The 26,174-nt window shown below is 26.0% G+C and overlaps 5 non-coding genes across 5 annotated transcripts; all 5 read left to right on the top strand.

Annotated features, from left to right (window-relative positions):
• The first annotated feature begins 10,466 nt into the window (after window positions 1-10,466).
• Trnae-uuc (transfer RNA glutamic acid (anticodon UUC)) lies at window positions 10,467-10,538 on the top strand. Its single transcript has one exon. It is a non-coding gene; the product is annotated as a tRNA-Glu (tRNA).
• A 2,206-nt stretch (window positions 10,539-12,744) lies between these two features.
• Window positions 12,745-12,816, top strand: Trnae-uuc (transfer RNA glutamic acid (anticodon UUC)). The gene has a single exon. It is a non-coding gene; the product is annotated as a tRNA-Glu (tRNA).
• An 845-nt stretch (window positions 12,817-13,661) lies between these two features.
• On the top strand, window positions 13,662-13,733 carry Trnae-uuc (transfer RNA glutamic acid (anticodon UUC)). The gene has a single exon. It is a non-coding gene; the product is annotated as a tRNA-Glu (tRNA).
• Window positions 13,734-13,816: 83 nt separating this feature from the next.
• Window positions 13,817-13,888, top strand: Trnae-uuc (transfer RNA glutamic acid (anticodon UUC)). The gene has a single exon. It is a non-coding gene; the product is annotated as a tRNA-Glu (tRNA).
• Window positions 13,889-13,970: 82 nt separating this feature from the next.
• Window positions 13,971-14,042, top strand: Trnae-uuc (transfer RNA glutamic acid (anticodon UUC)). The gene has a single exon. It is a non-coding gene; the product is annotated as a tRNA-Glu (tRNA).
• Window positions 14,043-26,174: the final 12,132 nt, after the last annotated feature.

Genomic DNA, 26,174 nt, shown 5'->3' with positions numbered 1-26,174 from the left:
ATAAATCTCTCATCTCTTTATAGGTTTAACATGTACAAATAAAAAACTCTTCAAATTTCCCCTTTTTTCTTCTCGCATGTGGAACGAATTTAAAATTTATTAAAATCGCTATTATTCTCATCAAATATTTACAAAAGCAATGCTGTCTAGCTCATTTCAAGATTTTTTAAGTTAATTCATCATTGATGTTAAGTTTATGCTCTATCTACATATATAATCTATAGTCTATAGTCTATATACCCAAGATCTCTTGGCATAATTTTACCGTCAACGATAAATTTTCTTGTAATCAATATATAGGGGATTAAAAACTTAAATATAACAAAAGTCCTTACAATATGGAAAAATATTCATAACATAAAATGTTAATAAAACTTAACATCAACTCTGTTAAAATGATATTCACTATAAAAAATATTGCTAAAATGCTTAAAACATAACAGTATAAAATGTTTAAAACCCTGCTGCTTGCTAACTTACCTCTATAGCTAAACAATTTTATATTAAAAGAGACAATAAAATTATATAGGAGAGAATAATGAGCGAAAAGAGTCCTACATTATATTCAACATAACGAATGATATATAAAAAAAAAAAAAATAACCTCGAAGAATTTGCGAAAAAAAAGAGAAGAACACAAAAACAAAATATTTGCAAAGCTCACTTTTAAGTTGAAATCATTTTGTTAGAAAAAAAGTTTATTTTCACCATAGATTGATCGCGAAAGGAGAATTTTTATTATTTTATGTAGAAAAGCATACGGTTAACGACAAGCATTTTAGAATTTTTCAATTATTCACCTTGAAGGGAAATTAAAATTCGCGATTTTTAGTTTTTGTGTTTTTGTTTTTTTTTTGCAAAATAAAAATCGCATCGAACTTAATTTAAATTTATTTTATTGTACAGCTCAGTTGTTTGGTGAACTTCAGAGGAATTTGTTTCAATTTTACGGTTTCGGTTGCTTGGTGAACTTTAGGCGAATTTGTCTTGATTTTCGGTTTTCAGTTGTTTTGTAGACTTCAGACGGATTTGTTCAGATTTTACGGTTTTTAGTTGTTTGGTGGACTGCAGACGAATTTGTTTAAATTTTCGGAATTCTTTTTGTTCAGTCAAATTAAAAAACTAATTGTTTGTCTATATTAAAAAAATTTGTAATTCTTTTCTAAATTTATATTTCAACAATTAAATTATAACTCATGTGTGGTCTCTTACAATGTGATAAAAATAATCATTATGTTGAGATACTTGTGTGAATACAAATCGATTTGTACTGTAAAAGGATACTATAAGGATTTACAAAATTTATAAAAATTACAAGTTTTTTAAAAATTCATTAATCATTTTTAATATTTTTTTTTTCTTTTTGAAAAATTAATTTATTTTTAAGAAATATTTTCTGTTTAAGTGTTTATTATAATGATTTTTGACATATGATTGAAGTGTTTATTTAAAAATGATTTTTTTTTTTTGCTCAAATTTGAGTTTTATAAAAATATGAAATTTAAGATATTGTCATGTAAGGATTTGAGAAATTATGCGAATTTTGAAACAAAACATTGAAATTGCGTTGCCGAGACTGGAATAATGTTGATATGAGCTAGCAAAACGAACACAAAATAATTAAAGAAGAAAAAAAAATTATTATAATTTTACAATGGCGTCTAATGTAAATGAAATCGTTTGGAATGAGCATGAATAATTGTGCTGAAAAAAATCTGCTTCGAAATTTTAATAAATATTTATAATTTCCAAAATATAGTGTTATTAAAAATATTTAAGAAAGTCTTAATTTCCACTCAATATTGTGTTTTACCTATAATAATAAAAAGTATTAAAGATATTAATAAATTTGTTGCCTATAAAAATAAAAAACATTAAAATGTAATTTGCGCATATTATGGGCAGTTTCTTAAAAACTTTACAATAAATTATTACAAATCAGATAGAATTTAAAAAATTATCTAATACTGAGCTGAAGTCAAAAATGTAAGTTTTGTTAATTGTGTATTTGTGATTGGTTTTCATAAAAATGTGCTCTAAATCTTGTTCTATTTTAGCACAACTCTCTTATTTCTCAATTATAATATTTACGCAGTATAATAATTCGTTGTTATTTTAATTTTGGGATTTAAATACAATTTTGTGTTACTTGTATAATATTGATGGTTTATTTTGCATAATGACCTTAGCTAGATTTGCAATTTCAAAGTCTTTTATTTCTATAAAACCATGATAATCTAAAATAGTTGGAATTGAAAGAAGATAGAATAATAAATGTACTATTAAGCAAATTTTTGGCTACTTTTAATGCAAACATAGGGCAAATTTGAGTTAGACTTAAGTCACTTTCAAAATAAACCTTTCGTATTACTTAATATAAACTTAATCTATATATTAATTTTGTTAAAATATGTTCTAGGCTAGGCTTATCAGATATTCTCTATGCTAAATGCTTATTACTATAAATAATCTGGAACAACCAACAGTTCTTATTCAATATAAATTATGTTATAATATTTCCATATAAGTTGTGCTTCTATTATAGTTCAAAGTAGTTATTCACTCTACGACGTCATGTCACATTTATATATTATGCTCCCATTACGGCTAAAAAAATAAAAACCAAAATTAAATTCAATATTGAAGTAAGTTAATTTTTTTCAATATTATTCATATACTTACCAAAATATCATAATGGAGTTGAAATCTTAAAAAATAATATAAAAATCGGATGTGTATGTATATATAACATTGAAAATAGTCGCAGACTCCACATATATCTAAATTTAGATCTGCATTTTCATTGTTGACCACAAAGAATAATGAAAAGCAAAAATTTATTAGTCTTCGTTTTAGAATGTGCGATAAGTGTGCGATAGCGCTTATTCTCTACAGCACAGTTTTTAATCCTAAAATAGAGATAATATTAAGGATCAAAATATCAAAAGGTTTATGCTTCATTATCCTAAATTTTATAATAAAAAATTTATACTAAATTTTTTTCTCTTAATGTTAAATTTAGCAAAATTAATAGTTTCCTTTTTGATTAGATAATTTTTAATTTTTAAAATTTTGTATTTTTGAAATAATGAAAACCACAATAAAAAATTCATTTTTTACTCTTATATTCTAGATATTGACGGTCTACAATATAACCTTTACATATTATATAAATACACACATACTTACTTATGTAAGTTCATTAAATTCCTTAAATTGTCTCAGACCTTTAAATGGAATGTAAATGTTAACAATTTGTTATACCAGGTCTGTTTATTCAAAAATATCCTTATAAGAAAATTGACCATAGTGAACCCATCGGATTTTCTATATGCATATTTTTACACACTAAAATGTTGATCCTTATGAACAAATAAATTAAAAAAAAAATATCCTGTATAATATAGAAATTTATTAGAAGTGATAAAGAATGTTATAAGGTTCAGAGTCAGACGTTCTCCTTTTATTTATTTACTTATTTTGTTTTTGCTTTTTACTGATTGCATACAATAAGGGAGGTTATATGATGGCATCAAATTTCGCATGTCATGATAGACAAGCGTAACTGAACAACTTTTTAAGAGATGTTTGTGTGGATCTATCGGCCTCCCCGCCTGTCAGTCTTTATTTCAGTCTGTGCAGTTGTCGATCTCGATTTCCACCGAACCAATTTTGATAAAAATTTATACTTGAGTTTTCCTTACCTTATGTCAAATTTTGTGGCATGTTTTCAATCGGCTATATGGAAAATTTTTGCCCGATTACACGGAAAAACTACCAATATCCTTGAAGAATAAATTTTAGGAGAATTTCAAAAATTTAAGACCGAATTTTAATTGGAGACGATTTTATTTTTCTTTCATATCTTAATAACTAATTTAAGGAATCCCTTAATATTTAGAGTTCTTTTTGTCAACAAAGCCAACTGAACAACTTTTCAAGGAAATCGGATCTCAGAAAGCGAACTTAAGAAATAGAAACCAAAATTTCATTTTTCACAGTGTGTTATGGAGAAAATTACTGTAGGTTTCTTAGAATTTGATATTAGTGTCGAAACTAGGCAATACATTTTGTGTTCGGCTATGTGCTGATTACATCAGATTATTTTGTATTGTATATTCTTTCGTTCTCTCGTTCTTTTATTTAATTGTTATACAACATTTTTTTTATTTTTTCGTTGTTTTTATTTTTTATACTAATAAGGACTTTTTTTTTAACATTTTATCGAATCTGTGGGAAAATATTTTTCTTGGAATTTTTATGAAAAATTGTAATTTTTTTTTGTTTTCTTTATATACGCTAAAATGTGTGTGCTGTACACGGAATAAATAATAGAAGAAAGGACCATAACAATTTTTTTCTATTTTTTTACTTTTTTTATCCTTTTTTTTTGTTATTTTTATTTATATGCAATATTGTATGGCCTATGGTATTTATAGTTGCACAATCAAACCATTTTTATTGTACCTGCATAAAAAGTAAATAAAATCGATTGAAATTTGATTCAATGTTATTATTAAGCGGATTTTTTTTACGAGTTTGGGGGTGTTTGATTTGTGTTTCAAAGTCTTTTTTTTTTTGTAATAAAACAAAAGTTACAAATATTATAAAATTGACTGTGTTGATTTAAAAAATTGGTGATGATGGTTATAATAGCGAGTTGATAATCATTTGAAATCATCATCATCATCATCGTCATCACCATGATTGTATTATTTTATTAAAATTTATACCTAAAATAAATAATAAACTGGAATGAAATACAAGAAAACAAAAATGAGTAAAAGGTTCACGTAAATATGGATTGAAGGATAAAGTGAACAGGATCCCGTAGAATATTTTTCTATTATTCTAATTTTCAACATTAAAATTGTAGAAAAGATTTTTTTTTGTATAAGTAAGGGAACAAAGACGTTCTATGGTGTTGCGTAAGAAGTGAGCGAGGAACGCGTATAAAATATCCTTTTTCTTTCTCTTCTTTTTTTTAATATTGATGCTCTTTTTTTTTTTTAAATTCTGACCCGCATTTTTTATGTAAGTTTTTTTTCCGAATTTTGTGTTTTGTAACTTTTGTTAATAATTCGTGGATTTTTAATTTTTTTTTGTTTACAAAGTTATGAAACCAAAACCAACAGTTTTTTTCGTTTTTTATTTTAATAAAATTTTTATTTTTTATTGAATTAAACGGTTTGTGTTTCAATCTTGTGAGAAAAAAAAAAGAAACAATATTTTCGATAATTTTTGTCATGAGAACTTTGTACATAATATTTTTTATACTGCATTTGGGGACAGTTAAAAAACATTATATAAATGTAGAAATTGGAAGGAGGTTGTACTTTCTTTGAGATGGTGGACGTATTTGTACAACCAAAAAGGTCGGGTGGCCGAAGAATAACGGTATAAGAACGGAAAATCTGCTAGCATTGAGTGGGTATCTCAGTGCTATGGTTAACATTTTGACGGGCATTGTTTATTGGGAATGATAGCAAGGAGGCTGACTATAATCGGATGTCTGCAGGGATGTCGGGACAGAGGGGATGCACCGCTCTGATATGGAAGAGAAAATGCCTTTTGGGAGGGTATCAGTTTAATGGATTGGAAGAGCTTTCCAGAGCGTCCGTGTGTGATCTGCTGAACTTTGTCAATTGACTTGAATGAATTTAGTGTATTGTGTTGTAATGGGATACCGATTGGTTGTTTTTTTTACCTAATGGTGGGTAGCTGAGTTGAAGGTACCACCTCCCCCTCTCTAACTAACTAATCAAATGCTATAATTTATAACATTGTCGAATATTTTGTAAAATATTTATGATTCTTATTGTATTCTTAGAAAATTTACTTAATTTTATTGAATTTTCAATATTGTAATTTTTTTGGTTTGAAAATCATGTTGCCAAGTAAAAAGTGATTAATTGAAAATTGAGAAGATATAGATCAAATATAAGATATGGAAAAAATAAAGATGATTGTCAATTCAAAAGAAATACTTAATATTTAAAACTGTAACAATTTGAAATTCATATGGAAATGTCACGTAGAACGACAACATTTCAATGATTACTCATGATATTAGTACTTGCTGACGAGAAGTGGTCATTATTCTGCCAGATTATTTCCATAACCAAAGGAGATCCTTAATTAATTTAAAATATTTTTTGTAATATTTTTCAACAATTTGTCGAGTTAAACAAAATATACGTAAATCAAAATGAACAACAATTTCCTATTAACCATATTTTCTATTATGCAGAAAAATAATTTTTTTTTTCAGAAAATCTTGAAAATTTATTATAAATAATGTCAAACATTATTAGTACAACAATTGATATTATATTAATTGCAATATTGTTTACCATTAACGCTATACAAACTTATCTATATTTTTTTTATTTTATATCCTGTTGTGCTATTATTATTGACCTGATGATGGTTTCTCATTATTTTCATAACAATGGCTACTTATGTTTAGTAACTTTTGTTTGTTAATAATTACAATAAGGATCTTTTTTGCATGAATTCTAATATTGTCACCTTAAATCAAATAACATCATAATAACAATGAAAGAAGAATTACTGCACAAAAATTCTTATTATATTTCATTAATAACGCAAACAATAATAATAATTGCAACAAACAATAAAAAAAGGACACCTAATTTTCGGTAGGAGGATGTGATTTTTTTTTTTATTTTAACATTATTCAAAATATTGTTAAAAAAATAAATGTGGTATAGGAAAATTAAAAATATTTAAGAGTAAAAAATATCCTTGCATACAAATAAAAGTTGAAATTTTTTCAAAAAATTAAACAAATGCAAAAAGAAAGAAAATTGTATAAGTGCTGTAATGCAGAATTCGTGATGAAAAAGAATTGCTAAAAATGGAAAATCGCTTCAAATCGGTCCACAATTATTAAGTATTATGAATTCAAAACACATTCCCCGCTACTGATCAGGATAAAAATTTTTACGGAGAAAGATTCGGATTCTTAAGATTTGTTAATTTCGGAATTCGGAACAGGAGTCAGAATCAGAGTCTCGGGTAGAATAGTGATGATGGTCGGAGTCATAGTTGGATTCGGAGTTAAAATTCAGAATCGGAGTCAAAATCAGGATCGAGGTCGGATTCAGTGTGGAAATCAGGGTCAAGTCCTGTAGTTGGAGTCTGAATCGAATGTAAGATACAGTTTGAATTCGGAGTAAAAATTCGGAGCAGAAATCGGGGAATTAAAAATTCGGAGTTAAAAGTTCCCTTAACTTTTTTCTCTCTTCTTTACGCAATATTTACTTTGATTTGCGTAATTTTCTATCATATTTAAAAATCATATATCTTATAAAATATAAGGATGCATTTTTTTCTACTGATTCTTTTATTTATTTACAATTTGTTAACGTATTTGTATAATGTATATATACGAATGTAAAGAAGTATGTAAAAATGTGTGTTATTTTGCTATTTTATTTTCATTTTATTTGTTTGATTAAAACAGGTACCAAACCAACCAGATTTGTTATATTTTTATGGTTCTTTTTCTTTTTTTTTTTTAATATTCTATTCTGAAATTAATTCTGGGGCTCAATTTTCTATATTACAAGTATACGCGGCGCGGTGATGATGGTGAAAATGATGGTATCTGACTTTCAATTTCGATTTAAATTTTTTCGTTTTTTATTTTTTTGCGTTTTTTATTTTCGTTCAAATGTTATTATGTGTGTATATAGATGCTGCAACAGTGTGAATAAGTGATTCAGTTGCTATAGATTTAAGTGTGTTTTAGGGATTCGTGGATGCTAATAACTTGTTTGGTGGGTTTTTAGCGTTTATTTTTTGTTGATTGTTAATTTGTTTTGCTTTCTGTTCTTGGTTTTTTTGTTTTGTTGTTTTGAAACTCACAAAGAATATCATAAGGAGTAAAGAGGATGCAATTGATTTTTTGATTTTTGATACGTTTTAGCATAGCACGTACATGTGTGTGCTTAAATTTTAAAATGCAATTGTGTATATTGGTTGCTGTTGCTGTTTGTTGCTGCACTTTTTTTTTTGTTTCTGTACGTTTTTTTTGTTTTATTTGGGACTGGTTTTTTTTAAGTTTTTTATTTTATTTTTTTCTAAAATGTAAAATTTGGAGGAGGAAACTGATATTATGTATACATGCGTGGAATAATTATACAAAAGAAGAAAAAGTAACAATTTTAAAATTTTAAGATTTTTATTTTATTTTGTTTGAATTGTTAATAGTTTTGGAAGGTGTTGAAGAGTCAAATTTTAGGTATATTTTAAATGGTTTTGAAAAATAAATTGGCATAATCCTTGGTTTAAAAAATATATAAAATAATTTTTGTAAATTGATTGGAATGACTTATAATATAACAGGATTTTTTATGGGCTAAAATGTAAATTCGACCCGTATAAAAGGTTCAGGTACCAAAATCTGATTTCTTTGAAAAGCTTGGTGACCTGTTGTATTATCATGGGGAGGTTATATGTGTTTAAAATTTCAAGAAAATCTGAATACACTACTAATGAATACACTGACGAATAGACAGGGAGATCTCTCTGAAAAGAATTTATTTAGACTTCTAGAACACAGAAAAATTGTTTTTGAAAAATTGTTTGGCAAAATTTTGCGCCATCATATGGAATCTGTCATCAATTTGTAAAAAGATACAATGCAAAAGATACAGTGCAAAACTACTGGAAATTTCAAGTCGTTTTGTACAACAACATTTTGAAAAGTACCAATTTTTCCCCTTTTTAAATTTTTAATTTTCAATATTTCAATACAATTCAAATTTCAAATTAAAGGCAAAAAATTCGAAATAAAAATAAAAAAAAAAAACCATAATGGCGTCTTTTAAATTTTTTTTTTATTTAAATAAAAAAAACCAAAAAAAAAAATTCTTAATTTTTGTTTTATTTTTTTATGAAAAATTACATAAGTCCAGACATTTAAAATGTGCGTGATAATTTTGTCTAATCTAAACCTGATCATACTTATGTATGTACATATTAATGTACAACTAGTCACATACATACATAATTCAATTCGAATGCAACATTATAAGAATACACGATTCCATGATCGGCAGCCTATGTAGGTAGGTATGTATATACATAACTAGATATATCTCGAATACAATCAATTCTTTTAATGTTATGACGCGCGCAATTCTACGTATATTATGTGCGTACATACATACATATGAACTTACATTACAATATCGAAAATCTATTAAAAAAAAAAGCAAAACATAATTAGAAATTATTGTATCCAAAAATCCACCATTTAAAAAATTAAGAATAGAAAATATTGCCTTTGTATATACCAATATGTAAGTACATATACAATATATTCGTATTGCAATGCAGTGCAATGCAAAACAACAAAATATAAACACGTCTCCTCAAAACTCGCACAATTACATATAAAACTGCATCGAACAAGCAATACTACAATTTCTTATATTAATCAACATTATTATACTGAAATGGTTGAATTTTTCAATCCATTCTATAGTGCACAGCCATATGTATATATGTACATACTATATATATGTATCAATTGTACGTGAATAGTCAATCGCTTCGCGGACTTTCTTTGCCTACATCAACAAATTTTTTGGTTTCTAGTTTTTCTACTTTTCTATTTTTTTTTTCTTTTATAATAGCTACATACATATATACGTACATAGAATATCGCATCTAAAGTCAAAAGATTTTTCGAAAAAAAATTTCTTCTTTAAATATGCATTGTGTACATGTTTACACGTACATGCATAAAAATATCGAAGAATGAATGAAATTAAATTCAACTCAGCAGATAAAAAAATTTTTTTTTAAAATTTAAAAATAAAAAAATTTGGAAAAGTGGAAATGCATATATAGGGACATGCGTATGTATAGGCTGTTATGAGACTATGTATAAACCTACATACATACCATACAATTTTGAACGAACAGAAAATCCAAAAAATAGAAGAAGAAAAAAAAAGATCCGCGATCCGACACGATGTGATGCATATAAATTTTTTAACAGATTTTATTTTTTTATTTTTTTTTGTGTTTCTTTTTTTAAAGAAAATTAATGATGGACTCCAAATTTGAGAACCGAAAAAGCAATTTAGAAAAATAAAATTAAGTACAAAAAACTGTTCAGGGAAACTTGAAGTTTCATTGTAGTTACGTTGCATCCCGAACATATCAAATTATCAAGAATCAATCTGAAAAATCTAAGCGACTGTTGCTATAAAAAGCTATTTACGACAACAAAAATCTCACCTAAATTTTATAAAAATCTTACCCCTTAGTAGAAATCTTACTTAATTCATGTTTCTTATGTTCAATAAATCAGTTGATCAATAAATTAGTTGAAGTCTGATTCTTCACAAAACAGCGCATTTATACGAACAGTTTATCTGCTGCAGTTACTTCACAATATATAAAACATTCTCACATAACACTTTATATCCCATATGGTCTAGTGGCTAGGATAGCTGGCTTTCACCCAGCAGGCCCGGGTTCGATTCCCGGTATGGGAAGTTAATTTTTTTTTATTATAGTGTATAAAGAAAAAATTTTTATTGATTTGATGAAATATGTAAAAACTATTAATTTTTATTCGTGTGGAAAAATTATTTAAAAAAAAGAAATTAAAATATTAATTCCAATTTATTTTTGCCTTAAACATTTTAATTCCAATTTAATTTCTAATTTTTCCTGAGAAATAAGGCCGGAGCGATTCAAAGTCGAACAACCGCAAGCAGTATTACTACCTATGGCTAAAATCTTGCGCATAAGTATAAAATTTTGTTACTTGTCAGTTATTACTCGCTTTACAAGGTACAAGGCATTGATTAACCAAATTTTTAGAATAAAGTGTATTTTTCCAAAGCTGATTTTTTGACAATTTTACGAATTTTCATTAAGATTAGTATATTTAAATTGTTATGCTATTGGGATAATCATGTAAAAGCCCGAGCTTTAAAGCCAACTGGGCAAATTTATCGAAACCTACTTGATTTTTATATTTATGACAATAGTTTAACAAGTCTTTGACTGTGTAAAGGTATTATAAACTTGATTTGTATTTCCATTCTTTGGCAAGAATATTTCTTTGTTTTTTAAATTAGAAAGAACAAAAAAAAAATAATAAAATTCAAGAATATTATTTTTGTTTTCTGAAAGACGCGATGGGGAAAAAATGGCAGGCAAATCAAAAATGGTTGAATGCACTTGTCTTTTTCATTAACAAAAAAAAGATCGCTGGAAGTCGCAACTCTTATTTTTTTTTTTCTCATTTAATTTTTTTTTCTTTAATCTTTTTAGAAATGGAGTTAAAAACTTGTTATTGTTACTTTATTTTTTTTTATAGTTCACGACTAGTTTTTTTATTTTGTTGTTTTTTTTTTTAATTTTTTATGCTATTTCCTTTTTTTGCTTGTAAAAGACGTTCTAAAATCTAATGTTTTAAATATGCATGAACATATATGTGTGTCTACATAGGCAGACATTATTATTAATGCAATCTTAATATGAAAAATCATTAACAACTACATGCATGTATAGTAGTAAGAGTGGCTACGAAAAAAACGTCTGTACTTTACATTATTTTATATTTTATATTTTGATTTTTTATTGAGTTAAAGAAAAATCATTATTTTCCAGTTTAATATTTTGACATAATTATTCTTCTTGTACAAAAACCAAAAATACAACTAAGAGAACAAAACCCTCAAAAAAGCAAAAATTTGAAAAAAAATGAAGAATGGAAATTAAAAATTTTCATGGTCAAATCATTTTTCTAAAATAATAATGATAACAATGCATAAATGTGTAGAATGTGGGCTCTGTGTAACTGCTACGTACTTACATACATACTTACATTTACATGTACATATGTAGGTCTATTTATTGTTAAATGTTAAATTACTTTGCATATACAAGAAAAGTTTTCAGAGCGGAAAATTAACTCGTTCATTGTTTTTTTATAGCTATTCTTTGGAAATTTAGAATGAATAAAATAAAAATAAACAAGTGCGGTTCTCTAGAATAATTATTGCGCCGAAAGTGTTAAAATTTTATGTAATTTGTAAACATATTATATTTTATGTTATTATTATTATTTATATGTAATATAAAGCTGATATTATTGTGTTTAACGCAATTTACAATGCAATAAAAATTTCATTTCTTTCCTTAAAATTGAACTTGAAATTAAAACACGCGAAAATAATGAGTTCAAGAATTATCAAGTAAGATTTGTAAGCGGTATTCAAATAAAATCAAAATAAAAATTGAAAAATTCTTTAACATTTAATAAGGCCTTATTTTTAATAATCGCCAATTTTATTTTAAGACTACATAACAAAATTAATTTCCAATAATATTTTGATTTCATATATGTATTATAATTATACTATAAGCCCGCGCAATTAAGAGATTTCTCTTTGAAAGCTTCGAGAATTTTAAGTCATCGGAGCAGAGAATTTAAAGTCATCATAACAGAGATTTTTAAGTTTGTGTATTTATTAATACTTTTTTAATTATGAATCAGTTTCTAATTAATTAATTAAGTATGCTAGGTTCTTTGATTAGTAATAATAAATATTTGTGCTAAATGAATTTCAATTTTTTATATTCGCTATTTAGAAACTGTACGTATGATTGCAATAGTAGTGTCTGTTTTTGTTAGACTAATAACGATTATTTTGTATATAAAGTATTATTCTCACTTAATAATTTATATCCCATATGGTCTAGTGGCTAGGATAGCTGGCTTTCACCCAGCAGGCCCGGGTTCGATTCCCGGTATGGGAAAATTATTTTTTTTATAAAACAGATAAAGTAAAATTTTTATTGTTGACTAAATATTCCGTTCTACAAATCAACTGAAAATATTAGCTTACGTGCACCTAGTTTTCTTTAAACTAACATGCTAAAATTCTGATTTTTAATAACATATTTTAAATATCATTAGGAACGTGTTTCTTACTTTAGTCGTACAAAATATTTATAGCATATAAATAAATAAAAATTCGCGTACATTATGCATTAATTTTAATTTATTCAAGTAAGATTTTATGCTAATATTTTACTAGAAATTAATTTGATTATTATTTTCGCATAAATAAATTCACGAATATTGCGGTATTACAAATTTATATTATCAAGTAGTTATGACTACATTAGCCAACGTTATTTGATATTGAAAAAGACAAAAAATTAATTTTTAGTGAATATGTCAGCAAAGCTAATATATAGGGTTGCAAAATTTGTATACAATTTAAAAGATAATTTTAAATTTTAGAAAACAAAAATAATATTTGTCTCTGTTTTGATTAATACGTATTGCAATTTTAAAATAATATTCTTCGTATAACTGTATAAAAGAGAAGAGATTAGTAAAAAAAGCTTTATTTAAAAGAAAATCACGTATACAAAGCTTTTCATAATAATCGATTAGATATTTTATGTTTTGTCTTATATGTTGTTAAGGTAATTAAATATTATAATGTGAGTCACATTTGATGAAGTTTTTTTAAGATTTTGTAAAATTATACAATTTTAGTGTATTAAATTTTTGAATATTATTTTAAGTTTAAAAATTATTGTGTGCTTTAAAGAAATTCATATATAAAAAGCTATACTGTATATTATTTATATCCCATATGGTCTAGTGGCTAGGATAGCTGGCTTTCACCCAGCAGGCCCGGGTTCGATTCCCGGTATGGGAAATTATATTTTTTTTATAATAACTGTTTTGAATTTTTTTTTTTTAATTTATACATAAAAAGCAAAACACACTCAAATATTTGTGTCCCATATGGTCTAGTGGCTAGGATAGCTGGCTTTCACCCAGCAGGCCCGGGTTCGATTCCCGGTATGGGAAATTATATTTTTTTTATAATAACTGTTTTGAATTTTTTTTTTTAATTTGTACATAAAAAGCAAAACACACTCAAATATTTATGTCCCATATGGTCTAGTGGCTAGGATAGCTGGCTTTCACCCAGCAGGCCCGGGTTCGATTCCCGGTATGGGAAATTATATTTTTTTTATAATAACTGTTATTGAAATTTTTTTTTTAAATTTATACATAAAAAGCAAAACACACTTTAATATTTTTTTCCCATATGATCTAGTGTCTAGGATAGCTAGCTTTGTAGAAAATGAAGTTTCACTCTTATTTATATATTAAATTGCTTATATATTTTGTATGGATATATATATTATAGCCTTCCCAGCTGATTATAACTTCAATTTTTGAATTCTAGTGCCTCATTATTATTTATCCAATGCTAATATACAATATATCCAATGATAATGTACAACTTGCGCCTCTAAGCGTTATATTACCTTAATTTTAAAATTAAAATTATTATTATAAGTTGCTTTGCTTTTATATTTTTACATACATACATGTATACCAAAAAAAAAAATTAAAACTAATGGGATCCATCAGAAAAATTAGTTTTTTTTGCTGCATCCATTGAGCTGACGTTTTAAAATTATCCCCATCACTGTCACCTTATAATCATATTTTTTCTAGATTCTTTCAATTTTTTCTTCTCCTCCTGTCATAAATATTCTGATTTGCTTCCATAGAATTTTAATCCAATCTATGAAAATAATGAAAAAAATTTTATATAATTTTTTTTCTTAAATTTTTTATTAATTTATGATGCATCTTTTGCTTTTGCCTTAATTCCATTTTATAATTTTTAGACTTCATTACAAAAAAAAAATTCATATCAATTGTATATAATCAAGAGATGCAATGAAGAGAGTGAAAATAAATAAAAAAAATAAAACAAGAAGAAAAATGAAAAAGATTTTAATTCGAATGGCCAAACCCAATTCAGAATTTAAAAAAAAAAAACCAAGAAGGCAAGAGCGCACAAAATGAGACTTTCATACTTATTAATAATTTTGAAAATGCAATAAAAAGAAAGCAAAAAAAAAGAAAAGAGATTGGTACCTTGATAAAGAGCTGCAGCAGAAAAGAACACCTATGGCAAAAAAAAAAAAGAAATAAAATTAAAATTATAACAACAACAAGTAAACAATAAATTTGAGCAACAACAACTCTTTGAATTCTCTATAGTCATTATTAATCACATTATTCTTCCAGTCAATGTTTATTTTATGTTTGGTATAGTATTGCATTCTAATGTTATTCTTTCTAATACACTTATACTATATTAAGATTTGTTTTTCGAATGTCAAATCTAATCAACCTGTTCTTAATTTTATTTAAAATTTTTTTCGTATCTTAGCAGTTTTCATTGTTGTTTTTTCTTATTTACGCATTTTATATATGTATGTACATTAGTATGTAAAAATATTTTCTGGAACTTTTCGGAATACAAATATATTTTATTTAGTTTTTTTGTGCGTATATTTATGATTAATTTTTTGAAATAATACAAATATATAAAGTCATATGCAGGTATTCCTGTGGGAATTAACGATATCGAAGCTTAATTTTGTTATTTTATTGCAAAGTAAAGAAAAATATTACGTTTTAATAGATATTTTAATAGACATGATATTTGACATTTGGTTATTACAGTAGTTACGTTAATGAGAGAAGGAGCTACTTACCATCACGATCACCATCTATCGACAATACCCGGTAATTCATTCTTCTCACTTTTCTCAAAGATATCAACTACTTTTCGTATCCAATAATTTAAAATTTTCATAAATACAGAAAATTTCAAATGAAATTATTAGCGTCAGAATCTTTTCCACAACATTTTTCTATTACATACATATATCACCTATTTCGTTTTATAAGAATTTTTTAGTCTTAAGAACTTAAAAAAAAGGTGGATTCGAATTGTATATAAAATTTTTTAATATGTATTTGGGTATAATTTTTTTATTATACAATTGTAATTTTTTATATAAATAAAAATTTTACATTTTGTATATACAAAAAATTGCTAGATTTATGCATTTTCTTTGAAATTCGTATACAATTACAATGTGTTGCATTTAAATTTATAAAAGGGTTGCCGTTAATAAAAAAAAAATTTAAAACGTTACTTATAGTGCGATTTATGAAAATGTTTCGTATTGTTACATTTACAGAATTATATACTTATATATACACAGGATGAATAATTACGGGATTTTGCATGAAAGAAATTAAGAGTTAATATTCACTTAAAATAATTAATAAAGTGGTTAAATTTGTATTTTTTTTCGAATTATCGTTACTTGGTTTATAAAAATTATTACTTTTTAGAAAAAGAGGTAAAAAATAATTTTTTTAAAATAGAAAATAATTCTTGAATAAATTGTGTACTTCTTTTACCAAATTTTAGGAATTTGAAAGTATAACATTAGTATGTAACTATTAGTCTATAAACTATTCTAGTTGAATAACATGGTAAAAAATATAAATCACAAATTATTGAACAGATAACAATGTAAAATCACTGCTATAGAAGTTTTAACATTTTAAATTAAATTTCAACACGGTAACACTCTTTCATATTCTGTTGGCTCAATTTTTTCACATTTTTCTTTTTTTCAGTTGCCTCGTCTTAGTTTTTTTTTTATATGCACTTTTCTATTACTGTTTTATTTTATGTTTTTTTTTCTTATAAGCATAGAATGGCAAAACAAGCAAAACACTTAATATTATCAAAAAAATAAAAAAACACTCAAATGTATAAGAAAACATAAAAAAATATGCGTTTTTCTTCCTTCACTACATTTCTATGCTATTAATTGTTGTTGTTTTTCCTCTCTTGTTGCCGTTGTAATTCACAATCAGTGTTGTTGTTCTTGTTGTTGCATTTTATGATCATTTATAATATTATGTATGTATGTAGAAAAGAAAAAAGAAAACATTGCCGATCATTCTATCTTCTTTTCTTTTGCTTGTTTTTATTCATATTTTTTTTTTTTGTGTTTCTTGTAACTTGTAAGTGCATTTGTATTTGTGTGCGTGAAAAAATATAACCAAAAAGATTTTTAATGCGTGGGTTCGTTAACCTACGATTTTTCAGGGTCATATAAAAGTCAAATTTTTTTATTTTCTTATTTTGAAGTCTTTTAAAGAGAATTTATACGAAAAAATTTTTCTAATAAAATAAAACATGTACGTTTTTTGTTTTGTCTATAATATCATGTTGTGTATACCATTTCGAATATGCGGAATTATATTATACATACGTAAATGGCAAAAACTACAAAATTTCAAGAAAAATAATGATATTCTACATTTGAAATGGTTGTGGAAAATAAGAAAAAAAAAAATAAAAAAAATTGATTTTCGGGGGGAACGAGAGCATATCAATAAAGAATCAGTTGCATATTATGAAGTCTGCGATATCACATTGAACCGTCTGTTGTCTATTTCATGAAGAGAAAGAAAAGAACAAAATTAAATATAGGCATAATTTAATTTTATATATGCGTGGATGTTAGTTATTTTTGAATTGTATACAAAGTCTAAAATTATGGATTTTATTTTGAATTTAAGAAATTAAATTAAATTTCCAGAAGGCAAAAGGGTATAGTGACTAGTATGAGTACAAAAAATAAGAGTAGGGGAATAAAAATATGGGCTAGGTGTTTTGGGGAGAAAAACGAAAGAAAAGAAAGTTTAATGATAAAAAGAATTTTTTTTTTATTAAATAGTACAAAAAAAAAAGAAAAATAAAGGATGCTGTTGAAGAAAACCAGATTTTTTGAATAAATTTTCTCTTCTTTTTTTCATATTAGATTTTTCTTAATCATTATAATTGCATTGCATTGCGTTTAAAAACATACAAAGCTAAATAAATTTTAAATGCTGGAGTATGGTTGCTCTTTCAGGGAAATTTGAAATTATGATCGCGTTAGAAAAGAAAGTTCTGGTTTTAATAACACAAATAAGTGTTTGAGTTTGATCTAAATATTTCTTGTTCTGAATAAAAATGAGTATTTAATCTTATATTGAAATTATGATTATACTATACAAAAAGCTTTAATAAGTCTTCAAATTACATTCAATTGTATCTGTAATTTTATAGCTATCTATAGTTAAATTGCAGAATTAGATTGGAAGATTTCTTAAATATTCGAGCAAATAAATCATAAAAATAAAAACATTAAATAACTTACTTTATTAGTCGAAAATAAACGGCATCTGCTCCAATGATATTCTTGTGCTAAACTATCACTATTTTTTCATACGTTACAGCCGTAGATTTGCTATAATATTGCCATACTCTTTTCTACATCTGACACTGTATACTTACTAATTCTACAAACTTTCTTATACTTTTATAGTTTCAAATATTTCTGAGCCATGACATTTGTTTCCTTCCAATATTTCTGTTTTGCTTTCGACTTTTCTTTCAATAATTAGTTGAAATTGCTCATATTTATAGGACCTCTTATTACGTGACCAAAATTATTTATTTTATTATTAGAAACGTTGGTCTATCTGTATTAAGACTTCTTTATAGAACTTCGAGACTTATGACTCCGTGTGTGTAGAGGAAATTTTCAAAATTTTTCGATACCACCAATATGTGTCTATGATTATATTCCACATAAAAGTACGAACCATACATAACATTTAAGATATCACGACCTCAATTTGATGTTTATTTCTCGATTACAGAATAAATTTTTATGCTTCTTAAAGCAGCTTTTCCCGTTTCAATTCTACATTTTCTTCTTTATCTGAAGTTCAACTTTCATCATTTATTGAAATTCGTTGTTTATTGCAATACCAATATTGATGCTTAGATTGTTACGTTTAGATATGGTTATACTGACTATCATAATTATGATGTAAAAAACGATGATAGATTATGCAAATGGGAGTAGCATTGTGTTTCAAATTGAGAATTGGAGAAAAATGAAAACTTCAGTCTATACCAATAAAATTTTTCGGATATATGCACCAGCTATTTTGTACAAATATGCATGATAAGTGGGAACCGTGAAATTTAGAATTTGTCTTTGTGAAAGATGCGGTTAATAGCTGCTTTTAACCTCAACTTTTAGTAGATATTTTGATTATTTGTGAATGAATTGCTTCAGATACAGTGATCTTGTTGTATTTGTCGATTCATACCTATAAAAATCAAAGAAAGGTAATAAGTTTTTATCTAGTCATATTAAAAAGAATTAATAATTAATAATATCATAGCACACAGTACTTATAATATTGCCAAATGTTTGATTATAACTGTATGTATGCACTTATGTATGTGCTTCAAATACATGTCGCATATTCCAGAGCAATAAAAGTAAAGTTAATGTGTTGCCTATTTTAATAAAATTTGTTTAGTGCGCATTGCTAAGATTATAGAGTAACAAGCAAATTCCAAATATAAAGATGAGATTTCAAAAATTTTGAAATTAAAGATGAAGAGATTTCAAAATTTTGTCGTTGTAAACTAGGCGTTCGAATATTAATTCTGAAATGAAAAAAAAAAAAACAAATAAATAAAAATTTAGAAAATGAAAAAAATTTTCTGTTTCTTCTTTTTTCGAGAAGATTTAAAATGTTTTTCTCTTTTTTTCACATTTCATTAATTTTTCGTACCCATCTGCATTTTTTTCTCGTGAATTTTTTTTTTGAATTTTATTTTTGGTTTTTTGGGTTGGGCATACTCTTTTTTAGGTTTGTGCATGCATTCTTATAGCAACAATATATGCAGTTTTCCAAATTTTTTTAAAGTTTTACAACAAAAAATTATTTTTCTTAATGATTAAATAGAAAGAAGTAGAAAAAATACAAAAACAAAAATTTAAAGAACGGGTTTCAAGAATAGTTTAAGAAAAAAAATTTTGTATACACGCTTATATGTACAAAAAATAAATCTTTTAGAATAGAAAACTGATGAAGTGTAACTTAGAAAAATAGAAAAATATCTACACATATTATAATTTATAGTGTATTGTACTCGTATAATATAAAAAACTAATATTATTGTTATTATTATTATTATAGAAGAGAAAAATTCTCAAAAAAAAAAAAATTTTGATAAAAATTTAAATTATGATATTAAAATTTTTTTTCATATTAAGAATTAAGCGGTTTAATTTTTGAATTACATCAAGTTGTTTTTGAAGTATAATATTTTCGGTATATAAAGATGATATGGGATAGTCTTGTGCAGTATTTTTCTCTATTTGATTTTGGGGTAAAAGTGCAGAATGAAATGTTCATGTAATTATTTAATACTTATTTTATTTTACGGCACTCCCAGTATATTTTTAAGTTTTCAATCACTGAGAATTAAAATATACAAAACTAAGAAAAAGAGACGCTGATATATTTTTTTCTCTGAGCTCGGATAAGGAATTTCTGGAATAATGCCTGAGAAAGGCGATAATAATTTTGTGATTACTTTTTTATGGAGCCGCTAAACTATATGTGTTAAACTATAGGCTCATTGTTGATCTATCAACTATGACCAAAGTGAAAAAAAATATATTGATTCATAACTCATTTTTACGGTCACATAATGGAAAATTAGCAATAAAGTCTATATAGTATACAGCTACAGGAATTGTGCTAAGCGAATATAAATTTTTCAGGACATGTTACTTCGTTATGTGATGGGTACTCCAATGTGATATACGCAAATGTGTGTAGTTAATCAGTTGGACTAGTTTTAAGGTATCTATGACCACTCAGGTCCTTCATTGAAAAGCCTGACGATAGTCTGAGTCAGCCTATCTTTACCTCTAGATTATTTTTAACATCCGGTAGATCTATTCATATTTATTGGGTAGAAAGTACCATATTTTTTCCGTTGCCTTCTGTATGTCCAATGTTTTTCGCGTTACACTGCTATACCACAGCACAGTTATTCGACCGCTCTCACTTATGCTATGTCCATCTATGATGTGTTTTCGCTTTGCTGATGAGATTAAAGATTAAATAACGATGCGCGTTCAATAAGGGTAATTGCTTCTCACAGAGTAATTTGAACCCAACCCGATGTGGTGCAGAGTATCATGTTAATTCGATATAGAATTTAATATTAACAAACATCAGCTTTGAGTTTATCTCGTTGAAAGATTGCTTTTGTATATATAGGTATGGCCGTAAAATTTGGTCATCATGCGAAGGAAGATTATTGTGAACTCAATCGATCGCACAGTGTAATGGTTGATAATATTTAAGATCACCAACATCTGCCTGGAGCTATTTTGGCCTTTCAGTTTAACTACCCGTTATCTTAATGCCGATTATGGGAGAAATAGTGTCCTTTTTTACAAATGTTAACAATTTCCGCACCGATTTAGTATTTCATGTATGCTAAGGGTACCGAAATGTGCTTGAAATCTTGTGAACGAATTCCTTCGAAATCTTCAAATGAAACCTAAAATCTTGTTTTTTATTTTTATATTTCTCAAATTTTAGTCCAAACTAAATTACGTTGGCTTAATATACAAAAAATGTTCTTACTATAAAATATATAAAGACTAAATGACAAACTTTCATTCAAATTTTTATTATCAAAAAAAAAAACTACCATAAAAATTTTAATCTGTACAAGTAAAAATTCATTGATCACAGTAAAATATAGCTATAAATGTAGCTAGTTGTCATGAAAATAAAAAAAAAATATATTTTGTTTCGAAATCAACATTTTTTATAGTCACATTTTATATACATGCTTGCCTGCTACATACATACCTTGTAAATATAGTATAAACGCATGGAATAGTCAACAAACGAAAAATTATTGCAAACAGATAAGCGTTAGAAGACTTGTTTACAGTCAAAAAAAAAAAAGCAAACATAATTTTCGTAAAACGTATATACGCTTTCGTCTATGGTTGATTTGAAAAAAAAAACCGAATAATAAATAAATTTTTATATTAAAAGTACTATAGTTAAACTAACACTATTAAAATGTATCCATTCATATACATACATACATATAGTGTATATTCTAATATTATATGTGTGTATATTAAGTATATTTATAAAAATATTTTAAAGCTATAAAATAAATTGAAAATTGGTGCCAATGGCCTTTGCATTAGCACAAAAAAATTTTTTTTTTTTTATAGCTGTAATGATCCAACAAACAAATTTCGAAATTCATCAACAATAATAAAAGCGCGCAAATACTTTACAAAATGACGTGTAGAATTGTATGTACCTACATACATAAACACCAAATACGACTGTACGACTATGCTTATTGTATGTATTTGACACTTAAATTAAACCAAAATATTTCAATATGTTGGAATTGAGCATTTTAATGTTTTGCAATTTTAACACAAGTTTTCTGCTGTCAAATTTATTAAAAACAATTAGTTTTTTTTGTTAAATTGTTTTTGTGTTTAACTAGAATTTTGATGGAGGGGAAAAGAATGGGGTTTTAAAATACAAATTTACCAAATATTATTCTAGTGCGTTTGACATACTTATAGGCTGTAATGTAAGTACGTACCATCATGAAATAAGAAAAGTATTGTATGACCCGAAACAGATTGTATATGACCTAATCGAAATTTAGGCTTATTAAGATATACATAACGTTCATTTTTGAGTTCTTTTCTAATAATTGATAGTCGGACAGTGATCGAAATTTTGAATTTATTTTTAATGTCAACCAAAGTGAAATGGGGTTGTTTTGTGAAATTTACTGAATTACGCATGCCTAGACTAACTGCCTAGACTAAATTATACTGTGTTCAACATTTTGACATAAAGGAGGCCAAAAAAAACCATCGCATGCACTGCTATTAGAAGAGGTAAATTTCTCATTTTTTAGACCGAGACTCGACAGCTGTATTAAACAATGATATATATTTCTCATAAAGAATTGGGTGAAAAAAAACTAAGAGCAAGACTTGGATCATTGCATATGTTGAGACGTTATGCAAAGGAGGTTACGGAAAATAACGATCAGAAGTATTACAAGAAAATAATAAAGATATGTTAGAACTGGATGAGAGTCTTACGGGTATTAGCTCGTAATCTTGCAGATTTTCATGAAATATATTATGGAATCACTATAACCAAAATTTTCGACAACTATATAAAGATCAACTCCATACTTCCCACTACTATTTGTGTCACTTTTTTTTTTTTGTTCACTGCACTTTACTGATTGAACTAATTTAATTTTAAGTTTTCAATTTTATTTTTGACCCCAAACTTCATTTGAACAATGATAATTTTTATTATTATTTTTTTTTCCTTGTTAATTCTTGATAAATTAATATTGCAATCATATAGTGATTTTGAGTACAAAAATTTTTAAAAGTCACACTCTTAATGAAGTTTACAAAAGTTCTCAATATTAAGTATATGCTTACTTATTATGTATATATGTACGTATATTTATGGACATGTGTGTTATTTTAAAAAGTCAATTGATAAGTTTGAGAACAATATCTATAAAATTGGTGAAATTTGATAATTGAGATTGTGATAATGATGATGATTGTGATGATGTTGATAATTTGTGATGAATCATTCATAATAAATTTCTTTTATTGTATTCAAGTTTTATTATCTATTATTGTGTGTCTTGTACCAATGTGGATGCATATATGTATACGCAATTATGTGTTTGTGTAAGTTATTTTTTTTTACATGCCCTTTACTTAACTTATTATTATCATGAACTAGATTTTGAACAGTGGAAAATTTTTGTAATTTTATATTTATGCAAAATTAAATTATTCATTCAATTCTAAATATTTTTTATGTTTATTTTGGTTGATACTAGTGTGAAAGAGATCGTGAGAAATTTTAGCAAATTCCAAATACAAATGAAAGAGAAAAATATATGTGAAATTTATTGTATTATTAAATTTATGTTTTGATTAAAAATTTTATTTATTTTTTTTTTCCTGAAAAATTCTTGTATGAATTCAATTAAATGAAATCTTAGAGTTTCCTATAGTGGGCAATAATTTTAAATTACATACATATATATGTATGCAGCTTAAGTGAAGAGAAAGAAGAGAAAATTTCGCGAAGAATATGTTTGATTCCGACCGCATTGGAGTTGTGTCGATAAGGCAAATATACTTTGAATCATAGTCGAACAATTTATATATTAGAGAACACCGCTCTTCTTTGACTTCAGAAAACCTTTGGGAACAATTGAGCGCGGTGCAATATGGAATATATACTAAGCGAAAAATGAACTATCTTAGGAAATAAGCGAGCCTTTACATACTGTCTCAGAAATCAAACAAGATTACCCACTTTCTTCGTTACGCTCGACAACCGTGATGGGCAACATGTTACAAATCATGAATCAAAATAAAATATAAAGCTTCCGATCTAAAATATAAACTCGTGGCAACGATATATAGCGAAAAAAATTTTCTTTATGGAATTATGTGAAAACTCATGATTGATTAGTGGCCAGTAAGAAATGAATCTGAAGTAAAGCTTATATATAGTCCTAAAATAGTACCGCTATGCTTTGCCGAGATATATTTGCACGCATATTTTGTTTAGCTGATTTTAAAACAGAGACGGGTTTGCACTATTTGAAGGTTAAAATTATGAAGTACCCTTTGTTTTCGCAAAATTTGCATTAAAATCGATAACCGGTCCAGTGTTATTATTAAATTTAATGAAAAATACTTTTCTCTTGCAAGTCGGCTGTGGTATATAAGACTCCAACTTCTTCATTCCTTGATTAAACGTGGCTGCAGTTTATTCAGCCCATAGGCAAATTATCTGCTATATGTTTTTGAACATTTTAAATCTCTAATTTCTAATTCTAATTTCTAATTTAAGTAATTTTGTTTCTGCACACATTTGATTCTCTTTTTGAAATATGAAATAAATTATTAGAAAATTTTGCGAACGCATATGATTCCCAAGAAAGAATTTAAAATTAATCAATTATTCATGATTTTTTTTTTCCGGGAATAACTTTTTTCTTTTCCTCATATTTTGCCATAAAATATGCGAACCTATAATTTGCATATTTATTTTTTATTCAAGAGCAATTTTAAATAAATTGATTGTCTATTAATTTCAGCCTTTATACCTGCAATTTAATTTTTCTTAAAGGTTAAGTAGACAAACACAAAATATCCTGCCAAATATCAAGTATTAAAAAATATCTAAATAAACCAAACCACGTTATCCTTTAAAAAGAATCACATAATATTTTGCTCTTCATCAAAAGTGAATGATCTTAAAAAAATATGCAATTTATCTATAATTTTCGTGAGAAAATAAAATTTTTTAATTTATTCAAAGATCAATGATTCCTAATATATGCAGTTTTTTTTCTTCCTTAATATTATACGATCATTTTGTTTTTTTGTTATTTTTATTATTCTTGAATATCCTTTAAATTAAAAATTAGCATTTTAATATCTTCTATTTTTTTGCTTTGCATTTTTGAACACTATTTTGCATATTTTATTTTTCTTGTTTTTTAGCACTATAGAAAAAAAAACAACAAAAACGTGATCTAATAAAATATGCGCATATAGAAAAATTTCAAAAAAAAAATAAAATTTTTTCCCACAAGAAACGAAAAACCAGGAACAAATAAGGACAAACACACACATTCAATGCATTGATTCACTTTTATTATTCAAAAGGAAATTGTGATATAGAAAGTGTTTAGAAAAGGTAAACAGTATACTCGTATAAAGTAAAAGTATTTCGTTATCCTGATGGTATTCTCTGATTTCCTTTTGTGTCTCTCATATAATTTAAATAATATGTTTGAATATTTGATATGCAAATTTCCGGCTATTCCTGCTGTCTTCTTCTTCTTTACATTTTTTTTTTGTTCTACTACTTAAATTTCCGTAATAACCCTTTATAGGAAAGAAAACATAAATATATGGGGAAGAGAAAGTTTATTGTATATTTGTAAAGGATTTTGAGAAGAGAAGAGAAAGTGTTCTTATATTATGAGAGAATTTTATTTGATAATGTACAAATGTTTTAAGGAAAGAGGAAAGGAAAGTAGGGAATAAACGTGAAAGTTAAAAGTATGTAACGAGTTTTTGAAAATTGAATATGTTTGTGTATTTGTAATGTTAGTGTGTTGCATTGCATATGGAGCTGTGAAACGTATAATAATAATTTGTAGTAATGTAAAAATAACCATTATTGTAATAATTGAGAATGTGAAATTTTCATATAGGAAGTTCAATGTTTGCTATAATAATAAAATAAACTTTAAGAGTATGAAAAT

Source organism: Condylostylus longicornis, unplaced genomic scaffold (assembly GCF_029603195.1).
Source record: "Condylostylus longicornis isolate FDR11 unplaced genomic scaffold, ASM2960319v2 ptg000083l, whole genome shotgun sequence".
In the NCBI taxonomy this organism is placed as follows: Eukaryota; Metazoa; Arthropoda; class Insecta; order Diptera; family Dolichopodidae; genus Condylostylus; species Condylostylus longicornis.
This window is presented reverse-complemented; position numbering and strand designations above follow the sequence as displayed.